Source organism: Muntiacus reevesi, chromosome X (assembly GCF_963930625.1).
Source record: "Muntiacus reevesi chromosome X, mMunRee1.1, whole genome shotgun sequence".
NCBI classification, from domain to species: Eukaryota; Metazoa; Chordata; class Mammalia; order Artiodactyla; family Cervidae; genus Muntiacus; species Muntiacus reevesi.
In genome coordinates, this window is record NC_089271.1 from 130,835,138 (window position 1) to 130,851,372 (window position 16,235).

The 16,235-nt window shown below is 40.4% G+C and overlaps 1 pseudogene; it reads right to left on the reverse strand.

The window, feature by feature from the left end:
* Positions 1-3,218: 3,218 nt before the first annotated feature.
* LOC136154203 (small ribosomal subunit protein eS26 pseudogene) lies at positions 3,219-3,569 on the reverse strand (annotated as a pseudogene).
* Positions 3,570-16,235: the final 12,666 nt, after the last annotated feature.

Consider the following 16,235-nt stretch of genomic DNA (forward strand, 5'->3'; position numbering starts at 1 on the left):
CACCAGTTGAATACACTTGGGTAACTAGCACTTGGGCCAATAAACAGCAAAGAGACAGCATCCTAGAACCCCTCACACTCCTCTTCTGAACCACACTCCCCCTTCTTGCCTCAGGTGACCAGAATTGTGATTTCTTTTTTTTCTTAATTGTATTCATTTACTTTTAGCTGCACTAGGTCTTTGTTGCTGTGTATGGGCTTTCTCTAGTTGTGGCGAGCAGGGGCTACTCTCTAATTGTGGTGCATGGGCTTCTCATTGCAGTGACTTTTCTTGCTGCAGAGCATAGGCTGAAGAGCGCTAGCTTTAATAGTTGTGGCTCCTGAGCTTAGTTGCCCCAAGGCATGTGGAATCTTCCAGGACTAGGGATAGAACCTCTGTCTCCTGCATTGGCAGGTGGATTCTTAACCACTGAACCACCAGGGAAACCCCCATCCCGATTTCCAACACCATTTATTAGCTTTTCTTGTTTCAGAACTTTATATAAATGGTCTATCCAGTATCTAAGCTTTTGTGTCTGTGTGTATGAAATTTATAAATGGTGTTGTGAGTAGCAGTAGTTGCTCATTTTCATTGCTGTATAGCAATTCTCAAACTTTTGGTCTTGGAACCTGTTTCCATTTATAAAAACTGTTGAGGAACCTAAAGAACTTGTGTTTCTGTGAGTTGTATCTAAGATATTTACTGTATAGGAAATTAAACTGAGAAATTAAAAAAAATTAATTCATTAAAAATATCAAATTCATTACATGTAAATATATGTAACACATTTTAATGAAAACAATTGTATTTTCTAGAACAAAAAACAGGGAGAAATGTGGCAGTGAGTATGAACGAGAGTTTGGGCAAATATGTCAGAATACTGACACTGCATGCTGCTGGGAGGTCTTGGCCAAACCCCAGAGGCCACAGGAATGCTGATGGAGCAGAAGGATGGCACAGCACTAGGATGGGGACCACGCACAGTTTTGTCATCTTTTAAGTTCTGCACATCAATTAGCAATAGATACAAATAAGCCAACCTAGGAGACATGACATTAGTATGTTGCAAAGCACCCAGTACATTTGGTAAATGTGTAAATGTATGATGTAAGGAATAAAGTTGATCCAGTTTGGGTAGGAAGTGAAGAGGATGGGAAAGTTCTGTCCAGGCAAGTGGAGATGGGAATGTTGGCAGAAGATAATATCTGTTTGCTTGGGAGGCAGAAGACATACTTGTCAGGGTGAAAGGAAAACCCCTTGGCGTGATTTTCATGGCCCCAGTTGGCTTTTCAGGCCCCATCTGTCACTCTGATGCTCCAGCCATTTCTTTCCCCAGATAGGTGCAAACACATGCATCCATGTTGTCCATTCTTCACGCTACTTCCTTTACCTGCAGTGGCATCCTTCTTCCTTTCTTTACTACTAGGTAAACTGATGACCCTCGGAACCCACCTGACATGCCTCCTCTTAAGCACCTTCCCAGGCACCAAACTACTTCCCTTACCTCCCCACTCCAGCTAATATCTGCTCTCTCATGCTCCCGTAACACTTTGTGCTCATCTCTGTCTTAGAATTTGACAATCTTTTGTCATCATCATCCAAGTGTCTGTCTTCCCCTCTAGACCATGAACTAGGATAAGCCATGGGTCTTAGGTACTGATGAGTCCCTACCCTCTAGTACAGCTCCAGGCAGTCAGTGATACTTGCTTCTCTATCTACAACAATGTCTCCCTATGAGGCATTGCACACAGGAGTGCAGTACACATTTACTGATTTATCTGTGATGGGTAGAGCAGGCTGATCTGAACCTTTCAGAGAACTTCAGGTCATGTTCATTTACTTTGTCAGTGGCTGGTTAATTAACCTTCCATTGTCAAGTTGACCCAGGAGCTGGATAGATGAGAAACAGTCCTTGTTTAAAGGTTGATTAAAGGTCAGGAGATCCCTTTGGAAAACATTTTGACTGTTTCTAGAAATATTACACATACACCTACCATATTCACTCTTAAGTTATTTACCTAAGAGAAATTAAAATCTATGTACATACAAAGACTTGTACAAGAATGTCCACAGCAGCTTACAGCCCAAATGTCCATCAATAGGTGAATGGATAAATTGTGATGTATCCATACAATGGAATACTACATGCAACAATATGCTAAATAAAAGAAGCTAGACCAAAAAAGTATGTACTATATGATTCTATTCACATAAAATTCTAGAAAAAGCAAACTAATCTCTACTAACAAAGCAACTCAGGCAAAAAAGAATCTGCCTGCAATACAGGAGACTTGAGTTTGATCCCTGGCTCCGGAAGATACCCTGGAGAAGGGAATGGCAACCCATTCCAGTATTCTTGCCTGTGAATCCCATGAAAAGTGGAGCCTGGCGGGCTGTAGTCTGTGGGGTTGCAAAGAGTCTGAGCGACTAACACACACAACAAAACAGATCAGTGGTTGCCTCTGGATGGTGTGGGAAGGAGAGAGAGGCCCAAGAGAGAGATTACAGAGGCATGGGTTAACTTTTGGGGTTTTAAAAAATGCTCATTATCTTGATTATGGTGTTGGGTTCATAGGTGTTGACATATGTCAAGACTTAACAAATTATACTTTAAATAAGTGCAGTTTATTGTGTGTCGGTTATTCTTGGATACCATTGTTTTAGAAAAATCCCATTAATCTATCTTGCACTTTGAAGCAATCTTTCGCCCATGCTTGATTTTGCAACATTCTCTATTGATCATTTGCAAAATACTGTTTCACTGGAGTGTGCAGACTTTTCAAATATTGGCACATTTTACTATACATTATCAAAAAAAAATCATATTTGTTACTATTAGCACAGGTCACATCAGCAAAGTCTTTAACCATTTGGGAAGCTATCAAACTCATGGTGGTATATGAAGAAAGTGAAAGTGAAAGTGTTAGTTGCTCTGTCATGTCTGACTCTTTTGCTACCCTGTGGACTGTAGCCTGCCAGGCTCCCTTCTCCATGGCATTTCCCTAGCAAGACTACTGGAGTGTGCTGCCATTCCCTTCTCCAGGGGATCTTCCCAACCCAGGGATGGAGTCTGGGTTTCCCGTGTTGCAGCGAGATTCATTACTGTCTGAGCCACCAGGAAAGTCCCCATAGTGGTGGATAGATTTCCCCAAATTTGAATTTTTTAAAAAGTAATTTCCATTTTATTATCTTTTCAGGGAACAGTATTTCTTCAGTCTTTAAGGACTTAACTTAGCTCACTACATGGGCTTTAGTGGAGGCTGTGGGGCAGCAACCACAGGTCTAAATCGGGATGGAGGTGTTGGGTCCTTTTGGGCTTCCTGAATTCCCAGGAAGGGAATAAATTGCTTTTGAATGGCACAACTCATGCAATAATGTAGTTTCACATACAACTTGGGAAGCACATAGGTGTCAAAAACACTTGCTTTAGAAATGTCCCTGATGACTGTGGAATCTATGATGTTCCAAACAACAAACTTCTTAATGGCCTTATCCTTGGGCTCATATTGGGCACAGTTGGTACAGCGAATAGGTTGTATGTGGCCATGGCCCTTTTGGGCACTACCACAGTTCCTTCTTTCCTTGGTCATCTTGGAAATGAGGAGCTGAGAGCTAAAATTGGAATTTTTATTTGAAAGCTCCATTGTCTCCATTGTTATCACTGGTAGCAAACACTGTCAGTTAAGTGACAGACTGACTTCACTCATTTTCAAGGAGCTATCTGTCAAAAGCCTCAGTATGAATAATTATAGTCTGTCTGTAGGTCTTCTTCTCAAGCAAAAATTGTGCTCCATGAAAAAAGTGTCTAATTCAGCTCACAAAAAGAAGTACTTTTCCTTCAGGCAAGGATTGCACATTGATATGTAACAGATGTGCTTTATGTGTGCTCCCTATTTCATCATGGGGAAAATTTTGTAACTGTATTCAATAACCAAATTTAATACAATTAATTTTTATACTGTTTCATCAAGGGCTTTGTTTACTGGGAGTGTGTGGGGGTGAAGAACACAGTGAATAGCGATACAGTTGGTATTGCTGCCTTAACATGTGCTAAGGCACCAGCAATTTTTTTTAATCTACCTTTGCTTTTGCACCATCAGTGTAAATGTCCATGTAGTGAAAAAGGAAAATATCTTTATAGTCTTATTGTGAAAAGAATTTTGACCTTCAGGACCCCCATAAGAGTTTTGGGGATTCCCCAGGGGTCCACAGACCACAGTTTTAGAAGAGCTATTGTACAGTATTTTAGTTTAGGAATACGCCACAACTTACTTATCTTTACTTTTGTTAGACATTTGTAATGTTCTGTTTTGAGCTATTACAAATAGAAGTGACAAGAACAACTTTGCCCATGTCTCTTGGGGCACGTGTGCATGCATTTGCATTGGATGTGCTAAAGGGTAGAGCTGCTGGGTCATAAGGCTGTGCATGCTCAAGTTTGGTTAATTATGCTGAATAATTTTCCAAAGTGGGATGCATTACCTCACACTCCCACCAGCAGTATCTGAGCCTTAGTGGGTCTGAATTCAGATGCATGTAATTTCAAAGCCCTAAATAAAATTAGTAGTTGCTTTGTCCTAAATAAAGTTAATAGCTGTTGATGGCAAAAATTCAAACAGTATAAAGTTTAAAGTGAAAAGTACTGTAGGACTTCCCTGGTGGTCCAGTGGTTAAGACTCCACCTCTCAATGCGAGGGGCACAGGTTCAATCCCTGGTTGGAAAACTAAGATCCCACATGACACAAGGCCAAAAATTTAAAAAAATTTAAAAAAAGGAAAAGTACCAACAGAAATAGGAACACTACTATATAAACAAAGATATATGTATAAGGATGTTAGCAGTAGCTCGGTTCGCAGTGGCAAAAAAAAAAAAAAAAAAAAAAAGAAATAGAATCAATTCCAATCAATCTTTAATAGCATAGAAATCTGGTGCATCTATATCACTGCCTATTGCCCATTAACAATGAAGAATTAGGTCTATAGCAACAGATTTAGAGAGATTCTTCAAAGTATTGTTAAATGGAAAAGATAGGATGCTGGGAAGTATATGTAATATGATCTCATTAAAAAAAACAAATACAGTGCTCGCTTCGCCAGCACATATACTAAAAAACAAATATAGCAGCCTATATGTATACAAATAGGTTTGTATGGAACATAACAGAAAATGCTGATGGCCACATGTCAAGCTGTTAATTATGTGTAGGACTAGGGACAAGAAAAAGTGTGAAAGGAGGTGTCCAAGATAAAAATCAGCATGTTTGAGATCCCATTGTTTTAAAAGTGTGTGTGACTAACAATGAGAAAACAGAAAGAGAAATTAAGAAAATAATTCCATTCACCATTGCAATGAAAAGAATAAAAGACTTAGGAATATATCTATCTAAAGAAACAAAAGACCTATATATAGAAAACTATAAAACACTGATGAAAGAAATCAAAGAGGACACAAATAGATAGAGAAATATACCATGTTCATGGATTGGAAGAATCAATATAGTGAAAATGAATATACTACCCAAGGCAATATGTAGATTCAATGCAATCCCTATCAAGCTACCAACGGTATTCTTCACAGAACTAGAACAAATAATTTCACAATTTGTATGGAAATACAAAAAACGTCAAATAGCCAATCTTGAGAAATAAGAATGAAACTGGAGGAATCAACCTGCCTGACTTCAGGCTATACTACAAAACTACAGTCATCAAGACAGTATGGTACTGGCACAAAGACAGAAATATAGATCAATGGAACAAAATAGAAAGCCCAGAGATAAATCCATGCACCCACAGACACCTTATCTTTGACAAAGGAGGCAAGAATATACAATGGAGAAAAGACAATCTCTTTAACAAGTGGTGCTGGGAAAACTGGTCAACCACTTGTAAAAGAATGAAACTAAAACACACCTCTAACACCATACACAAAAATAAATTCAAAATGGATTAAAGATCTAAATGTAAGACCATAAAACTCTTAGAGGAAGACATAGGCAAAACACTCTCTGACATAAATCACAGCAGGATCCTCTATGACGCACCTCCCAGAGTAATGGAAATAAAAGCAAAAATAAACAAATGGGACCTAATTAAACTTAAAAGCTTTTGCACAACAAAGGAAACTATAAGCAAGGTGAAAAGACAGCCTTCAGAATGGGAGAAAATAATAGCAAATGAAGCAAGAGACAAAGGATTAATCTCAAAAATATACAAGCAACTCCTGCAGCTCAATCCCAGAAGAATAAATGACCCAATCAAAAAATGGGCCAAAGAACTAAACAGACATTTCTCCAAAGAAGATATACAGATGGCTAACAAATACATGAAAAGATGCTCAACATCACTCATTATCAGAGAAATGCAAATCAAAACCACAATGAGGTACCATCTCACACCAGTCAGAATGGCTGCTATCCAAAGTCTATAAACAATAAATGCTGGAGAGGGTGTGGAGAAAATGGAACCCTCTTACACTATTGGTGGGAATGCAAACTAGTACAGCCACTATGGAGAACAGTGTGGAGATTTCTTAAAAAAAACTGGAAATAGAACTGCCATATGACCCAGCAATCCCACTCCTGGGCATATGCACCAAATAGAAAGAGACACGTGTACCCCAATGTTCACTGCAGCACTGTTTATAATAGCCAGGACATGGAAGCAACCTAGATGTCCACCAGCAGATGAACGGATAAGAAAGCTGTGGTACAGATACACAATGGAATATTACTCAGCCATTAAAAAGAATACATTTGAATCAGTTCTAATGAGGTGGATGAAGCTGGAGCCTATTGTATAGAGTGAAGTAAGTCAGAAAGAAAAACACAAATACAGTATACTAACGCATATATATGGAATTTAGAAATATGGTAATGATAACCCTACATGCGAGACAGCAAAAGAGACACAGATGTATAGAACAGTCTTTTGGACTTTGGGAGACGGCCAGGGTGGGATGATTTGAGAGAATATCATTGAAACATGTATATTATCATATGTGAAACAGGTCACCAGCCCAGGTTCAATGCATGAGACAGGGTACTCAGGGCTGGTGCACTGGGATGACCCAGAGGGATGGGATGGGGAGGGAGGTGGGAGGGGGGTTCAGGATGGGGAACACATGTACACCCATGGCTGATTCATGTCAATGTATGGCAAAAACCACTACAATATTGTAAAATAATTAGCCTCCAATTAAAATAAATAAATTAATAAAATAAATGAATATAAAGAGAGTTTCCCTGGTGGAGAAAAAATAAAAAAATAAAAGTGTGTGTGAGTGTATGTGTGAGTGTGTGTATGCATAGGGACAGGTAGGGAAGTACAGTCATCAAAATGTAATTTGTGATTTTCTCTGGGTGGTGAGATGTTTTTTTCAGTAATTGTTTTGGTTTTCTTTCTTAACATTTTACTTATCACTAGAATTTTAAAAGAATAAAGGTATGTTACTGGGGACAAAGATGGATCTTTCAATAAATGGTACTGGATATATTGATTATGTATCTGGAAAAATATAAAAATAGATTCAACCTTCATACCATACACAGGAATAAACTCCAAATGGAACAAAAATCCAGATACAAGATATGAAAGCATACAAATAGTGAAAGAAAATGTGAGCCAATTCTCCTTTAACCTTGGTGTGAGGAAAAGCTCTTTAACAATGACTCAAAACTAGGGGCAATAAAAGAAAAAAAAATCAATAAGTTTGACTATATAAAAAATTACATCACAAAAAGCCCCATCATAATCAATGTAAAATAACCCATAAACTAGAAGCAAATATTTGCAACATGTATCACACATAAAGGGCTAAATTTATGGCTATATAGAGAATTTTTAAAAACTGATGGATAAAGCTAAAAAACCCGATAGAAAAGTAGAGAAATACATGGATAGACAATTCTCTCTCCCTCTGTCTCTGTCTCTCAATCCCTCTCTTCCCCTTTCCCTCTCTCTGTGTAAATGGTCCTTTATCCTTCAAATCTCACATATAAGTGTGTAAATGCATATTAAAGCGACACCAGGATGTCATTTCTCCCCATCAGTTTGGTGAAAAGTAAAAAGTATGACAATACATTCTATTGGCAAGTCCATGCTTACATAAATAAAAAGTTGGATTCATACATGAAAGAGAAGGGAAATCTCTGCCTGAGAGTAGCATTCCAATGAATAAATGCAGAAGGAATGAGGGAAATAGAAACTTACCATTTGGCAAATATCACAGTAATTGTCTTATGCAAGAATCATCACTGAATGCTAAGATTAGTGGGCCAAGTATGGTGAGAAACAGGACGTTTACATAGTCTAGAACTGTCTTCTCACTGTCTTAATGAATTACAAAAGAAAAAGTAGTAATTTCACAGTAGAGAAACCCAGCAAACACCCCTTAACCAAACGGTCAAAGTGAACATCACCCGGAATGAGAATATCGACATGACATCGTGTGCCTCCTAATATGATGCACTGCGAAGGGCCAGCCATCGCCTCTGTGGTTTTCTTCCCTAAAATATATAACCCAAATTTAATCATGAGAAAATATCAGGCAAACCCAAATCGAGAACCATTCTGCAAAAATAACTGGCCATGACTCTTCAAAAGTGTCAAGATCATGAAAAACAAAGAAAGAGGGAGGGGTTGTCCCAGATTGGAGGAGAGTAATAAAAAATGATTAAAGTGAAAGTCGCTCAGTCATGTCTGACTCTTTGTGACCCATAGAGTACTCCATGAAATTCTCCAGGCCAGAATACTGGAGTGGGCAGCCATTTTCTTCTCCAGAGGATCTTCCCAACCCAGGGATTGAACCCAGGTCTCCCACATTGCAGGCAGATTCTTTACCAGCTGAGCCACCTGGGAAGCCCAGAATAAAATGATAACTGAATACAAAGTAGGAGCCTGGATTGAATCTTGGACCACCAAAAAAGCAGTAGTGGGGCATGAGGTCTGTGGATTAGTCAAAAATATATTGATGTTAACTTCTTACTTTTGATAATTGATCATGAATCTTTAAGATGTTAATGTTTGTTGAAGGTAGGGGACAGGTATCAAGGAATTCTTCATTCTTGCTATGTACCTTTTATATAAATCTGAGGTTATTTAAAAATAAAGAGTTAAAATATGAAAAAAACTTAATAAACATGTATTGCTTATATAATCAGAAAAAGAGCAAAAAAGTCCTATTTTTATTGTGAAAACAAGCCAAAATAGAAATAAGCCCTCAAAATTGAAAGGTAAAATCTCCTTTCCCTTCACTCTTATCCCCATCTCCATTCCCTGGAGTTAACCATTGTTACCATTTTCTCGGGCTTCCCTGGTGGCTTAGCTGGTAAAGAATCCACGTGCAATGTGAGAGACCTGGGTTCAATCCCTGGGTTGGGAAGATCCTCTGGAGAAGGAAATGGCTGCCCACTCCAGTATTCTGGCCTGGAGAATTTCATGGACTATACCATGGGGTCAGAAAGAGTCAGACATGACTAAGTGACTTTCACTTTAATCATTTTCTTATGTATCCTTCTGTAAAATTTGCTTTATATAGAAGCATATGGTGTGTGTATATCTTTTAAACACACGCACACACACACACACACCCTTAAACACAGGAGATCAGATTATTTACACTATTCTTCTCTTGCTTTTTATTCTTTCATTGAACAGTATATTTTGACCACATATCAGCATTCATGGAGATGGTTTACAGATGGATCTCTTTCTTTCTTTCATCATTTCATTGAATCTTGATTAGTCGGCCAGTCCTTGTTGATTGGCATTCAGATTGGCTCCTGTTTTTCACTATTACAAGAAACGATATAGTGAACACCCTTATCCATGCATCTTCATGCAGACGCACAAGGTGATCACAAGAAGGAAGCTTTTCTTAGCTTGGGGTTGGAATCACCTTCCTGTTGTGTATTCCTATCAGATGGTGAGCAAATCTGCAGTAGGCCACAGTGGACTCTGGTCCCCTGTGGAAATATGAGCGTAACTTGGAAAGCAGTGGGGTGCCTGGACCACTGCCCCCCATCCCCTGTACCAGAGGGCACATTCTAGTGACCTGAGCACATATGGCATGGAGAAGTGTGTTTTTTTCCCTGAACAGGAAGACAAATCCTCACTGTCCAGCTCTGCATTTTCATTTTTGTCATCACACCACATTTCTGGCATTCCAACGTTTACATGACAAACACTTATATCCTATTTAATACATCCAGTCACTGTTTTAAATGTTTTACAAATATTAACTCACTTAATCCTCATAACAATTTCATGCATCAAGTACTGTTGTGATCCCCATTTTTCAGATGAGAAAACTGAGGCACAGAGATATAAATAACACACTCAAAAATACCAGTCAGTAGCTCCAATGTCACTGCATTCTTCTTCCTTAATGAGTCAGCTTTCTTCTAGTGTATGGGTCACAAAGTAGGGTATTAGACTCATGCTCCTCCCCCGAGTCGTTCATTTGTTTGGCAGCAGCTTTTCTCTGTGGCTTTCCTGGGTCAGCATTTGGTTTGCTGCTGGTCTTCTCTAGGAATCCAGGGCTTGTTGTTGTTCAGTCACTCAGTCGTGTCTGACTCTTTGTGATCCCATGGACTGCAGCAAGCCAGGTTTCCCTGTCCTTCATTGTCTCCAAGAGTTTGCTCAAATTTATGTCCATTGAATCAGTGATGCCATCCAATCATCTCATCCTCTGTTATCCCTGTCTCCTCCTGCCTTCAATCTTTCCCAGCATCAGGGTCTTTTCATTTTTTTTTCCATTTATTTGTATTAGTTGGAGGCTAATTAATTTATAATATTGTAGTGGTTTTTGCCATACATTGACATGAATCAGCCATGGATTTACATGTGTTCCCCATCCTGATCCCCCCCCACCTCCCTCCCCATCCCTTCCCTCTGGGTCTTCCCAGTGCACCAGCCCTGAGCACTTGTCTCATGCATCCCACTGTTTATAATAGCCAGGATATGGAAGCAACCTAGATGCCCATCAGCAGATGAATGGATAAGAAAGCTATGGTACATCAGGGTCTTTTCAAATGAATCAGTTCTTCGCATCAGGTGGCCAAAGTATTGGAGTTTCAGATTCAGCATCAGTCCTTCCAATGAATATTCAGGACTGATTTCCTTTAGGATGGACTAGTTGGATCTCCTTGCTGTCCAAGAGACTCTCAAGAGCCTTCTCCAACACAGCTCAAAAGCATAAATTCTTCAGTGTTCAGCCTTCTTTACGACTTAGCATATCTGCATGCATTGGAGAAGGAAATGGCAACCCACTCCAGCATTCCTGCCTGGAGAATCCCAGGGACAGAGGAGCCTGGCAGGCTGCTGTCCATGGGGTCGCACAGAGTTGGACACGACTAAAGCAACTTAGCAGCAGCAGCAGCAGCAGCCTTCTTTATGAACGAACTCTCACATCCTACATGACTAGTGGAAAAACCATAGCTTTGACTAGATGGAACTTTGACAGCAAAGTAATGTCTCTGCTTTTTAATATGCTATCTAAGTTGGTCATAGCTTTTCTTCCAAGGAGCAAGTGTCTTTTAACTTCATGGCTGCAGTCACCATGTGCAGTGATTTTGGAGCCCAAGAAAACAAAGTCTATCACTATAATCTTCTTTAAAGAGTCAACAGACGCTAGGGGGTGGTGAGGCCACACATTCTTATTCCACCCTGCCCATTTATCCTCCCCCAACATCACCACCAAATTATTCCAATTTTGAGAAAGAATTGGGGATACTGAAGGGAATTTCAATGTACAAGGATTTTTTTTAAGTGTTTAAAGACCTCAGAGAAAGTCACCAGAAAGTTAGGTCCATCACAGGAACATCTTCGTGCCCTTAGTTCCTTGAATTCAGCCTTTATCTTCCTGTTTCTCTTTCAAATTACCAACAGATGCTCTGCCTACTCCACTACTCACAGAGCTTTGTCTTGCTCCAGGTTTCATCGCCCTCCCCTAGCAACACATTGGCCCAAGTCTTAGTTATTCAGCCTTGCATGTTGCTCTGGGTCTTCCAACAGGACAGGTTCAGGTGGACTTTGGCATTCCAAGGGTCATCCTCTTCCACTGTCCCCCACCAGTGGGAGTCACAGAGACACACACTCTCTTCTTTTCCCTCATATCCAATGGGAAACAGTTGGATGAAACATTGATTATATATGAATATATTCATCTCTTCAGGGCAAACAATAGATTCTCAGAGATAATGCAGTCTAAAGCCATATGAAAGAAATGAAACCCATTCTGAACTTTCTCAGCTCAAAGAAGAGAGATGGCACTTCCCATGATTGTGCAGAACAGCACCCTTTTCCCTGTATTTCCCTTCTCATTTTCAGGGCACGAAGAGTAGACTCACATCAGAATAATAATAATGGTGACTAAGATCTAGAGAGCATTACTATAGGCCAGGCTGTAGATGTTCTCATTTAAGGCTCATGACAACCATGTGATGCAGAATGATTATATTTCTCATCACAAAGATGAGGAAACAAGCACAGTCCTTGCTGAAGTTCACACAGCTGAAAAGTGGGAGACAAGTATTTAGAGCTGGGCAGTCAAGCGTCCAGAGCCTGTGTGTTTTCTGTGAAACCACATGCTTTTTTGTAATTCAAGTTGGAAGTGGTAGAGCTGAGAGTCAAACCAAGACAATTTGACTCAGAAACCTGAGCTCCCAGAAACCCACGGTCCTTGCAAGGGCAGCTGCTTACCTAACCTACACCAAGCACTGACTTATTGGAAGAACCATGGTGCTGGGTCTTGAAGGCAGAAGAAGGGGATGACAGAGGATGAGATGCTTGGATGGCATCACCAACTTGATGAACATGAGTTTGAGCAAGCTCCAGGAGTTGCTAATGGACAGGGAAGCCTGGCATGCTGCAGTCCAGGGGGTCACAGAGTCAGACATGACTGAGCAGCTGAACTGACTGACTGACACCAAGCACTAGCTTTGGAATTAATGCTTGACATTGCTTTAAATTGCCAGATGATGCCCTTCCCTCCCACTTTCCATGAGCAGAATGGAAGCAGTATAAGTGTTTATGCTCCTCTAGTAGGATCCACTCATAATGAACATACTTTTGACACTATCAAGATTTAGGGAAGGTGAAATGCTGCTAGGGTTTTCATTGTTTTGCTTTGCTTCAGCACTTGTTCCTGTGGTTCTAAGCAGAGTATCTGTAATTTGTCTTGGGGCAAACTCACCCCTCCCCTAGGAGATACCACTTTACTGAGGCTTCTTTGTCATATGACTATTAGTTATTCCTGAACCAATGCTTTTTCCTTTTCTCCTTTGCCTTTCACTTCTCTTCTTTTCTCAGCTATTTGTAAGGCCTCCTCAGACAGCCATTTTGCCATTTTGCATTTCTTTTTCGTGGGGATGGTCTTGATCATTGCCCTCTGTACAATGTCACAAACCTCCATTCATAGTTCTTCAGGCACTCTGTCTATCAGATCTAATCCCTTGAATCTATTTGTCACTTCCACTGTATAATCATAAGGGATTTGATTTAGATCATACCTAAATGGTCGAGTGGTTTTCCCTACTTTCTTCAATTTGAGTCTGAATTTGGCAATAAGGAGTTCATGATATGAGCCACAGTCAGATCCCAGTCTTGTTTTTGCTGACTGTATAGAGCTTCTCCATCTTAGAAAGAACAACAAAGAACATAAACAATCTGATGTTGGTATTGACCATCTGGTGATGTCCGTGTGTAGAGCCTTCTCTTGTGTTGTTGGAAGAGGGTGTTTGCTATGGCCAGTGCATTCTCTTGGCAAAACTCTGCTGGCCTTTGGCCTGCTTCATTCTGTACTCCAAGGCCAAATTTGCCTGTTACTCCAGGTATCTCCTGACTTCCTACTTTTGAATTCCAATCATTTATAATGAAAAGGGCATCATTTTTCGGTGTTAGTTCTAGAAGGTCCTGTAGGTCTTCATAGAACCACTCAACTTCAGCTTCCTCAGCAATACTGGTCAGGGCATAGGCTTGGATTATCGTGATATTGAATGGTTTGCCTTGGAAACAAATAGAGATCATTCTGTCACTTTTGAGATTGCATCCAAGTACTGTATTTCAGATTCTTTTGTTGAGTATGATGGCTACTCCATTTCTTCTAAGGGATTCCTGCCCACAGTAGTAGATATAATGGTAATCTGAGTTAAATTTAGCCATTCCAGTCCATTTTAGTTCACTGATTCCTAAAATTTCGATGTTCACTCTTGCCATTTCCTGTTTGACTGCTTCCAATTTACCTTGATTCATGGACCTAACATTCCAGGTTCTTATGCAATATTGTTCTTTACAGCATCAGACTTTACTTCCATCACCAGTCACATCCACAACTGGATATTGTTTTCACTTTGACTCTGTCTCTTCATTCTTTCTGGAGTTATTTCTCCACTGATCTCCCATAGCATATTGGGCACCAACTGATCTGGGGAGTTCATCTTTCAGTGTCCTATCATTTTGCCTTTTCATGCTGTTCATGGGGTTCTCAAGGCAAGAATACTGAAGTGGTTTTGCCATTCCCTCTCCAGTGGACCACGTTTTGTCAGACCTCTCCACCATGACCCATCTGTCTTGGGTGGCCCTACGTGGAATGGCTCATACCTGCCCCCGAGATCAGGGGCTGCAGCCGAGAGGAGCAACCCCACATCCAAGAAGCGGCGACTGCAGGAGGACTGAGAGGACCTACTCCACGTTCAAGGTCAGGAAGGGGTCATGAGGAGAAACCCCTCCTCCAAGGTAAGGAGCAGCGGCTGCGTTTTGCTGGAGGAGCGCTAAAGAGATACCCCATGTCCAAAGTAAAAGAAACCCAAGTAAGACGGTGGGTTTTGTGAGAGGGCATCAAAGGGCAGACACACTGAAACCATAATCACAGAAAACTAGCTAATCTGATCACACGGACCACAGCCTTGTCTAACTCAATGAAACTAAGCCATGCCGTGTGGGGTCACCCAAGATGGACAGGTCATGATGGAGAGGCCTGACAGAATGTGGTCCACTGGAGAAGGGAATGGCAAACCACTTCAGTATTCTTGCCTTGAGAACCCCATGAACAGTATGAAAAGGCAAAATGATAGGATACTGAAAGAGGAACTCCCCAGGTCGGGAGTAGCATCTCCAATATGTTGCTGGAGATCAGTGGAGAAATAACTCCAGAAAGAATGAAGGGATGGAGCCAAAGCAAAAACAATACCCAGTTGTGGATGTGACTGGTGATAGATGCAAGGTCCAATGTTGTAAAGAGCAATATTGCATAGGAACCTGGAATGTTAGGTCCATGAATCATGGCAAATTGGAAGTGGTCAAACAGGATATGGCAAGAGTAAATGTCGACGTTCTAGGAATCAGCGAACTAAAATGGACAGGAATGGATGAATTTAACTCAGATGACCATTATATCTACTATTGTGGGCAGGAATCCCTTAGACAAAATGGAGTAGCCATCATGGTCAACAAAAGAATTCGAAATGCAGTACTTGGATGCAATCTCAAAAATGACAGAATGATCTCTGTTCATTTCCAAGGCAAACCATTGAATATCATGGTAATCCAAGAATATGCCCCAACCAGTAATGCTGAAGAAGCTGAAGTTGAACGGTGCTATGAAGACTTACAAGAACTTTTAGAACTAATACCCAAAAATGATGTCCATTTCATTATAGGGGACTGGAATGCAAAAGGAGGAAGTCAAGAAACATCTGCAGTAACAGGCAAATTTGGCCTTGGAGTATGGAATGAAGCAGGCCAAAGGCTAATAGAGTTCTGCCAAGAAAACGCACTGGTCATAGCAAAAACCCTCTTCCTGAAACACAAGAGAAGACTCTACACAAGGACATCACCAGATGGTCAACACCAAAATCAGATTGATTATATTCTTTGCAGCCAAGGATGGAGAAGCTCTATACAGTCAGCGAAAACAAGACTGAGAGCTGACTGGCTCAGATCATGAACTCCTTATTGCCAAATTCAAACTTAAATTGAAGAAAGTAGGGAAAAGCACTAGACCATTCAGGTATGACCTAAATCAAATCCCTTATGACTATACAGTGGAAGTGAGAAATAGATTTAAGGGACTAGATCTGATAGACAGAGTGCCTGATGAACTATGGATGGAGGTTCGTGACACTGTACAGGAGACAGAGATCAAGACCATCCCCATGGAAAAGAAATGCAAAAAGGCAAAATGGTTGTCTGAGGGGGCCTTACCAGTAGCTGTGAAAAGAAGCAAAAAACAAAGGAGAAAAGGAAAGATATACCCA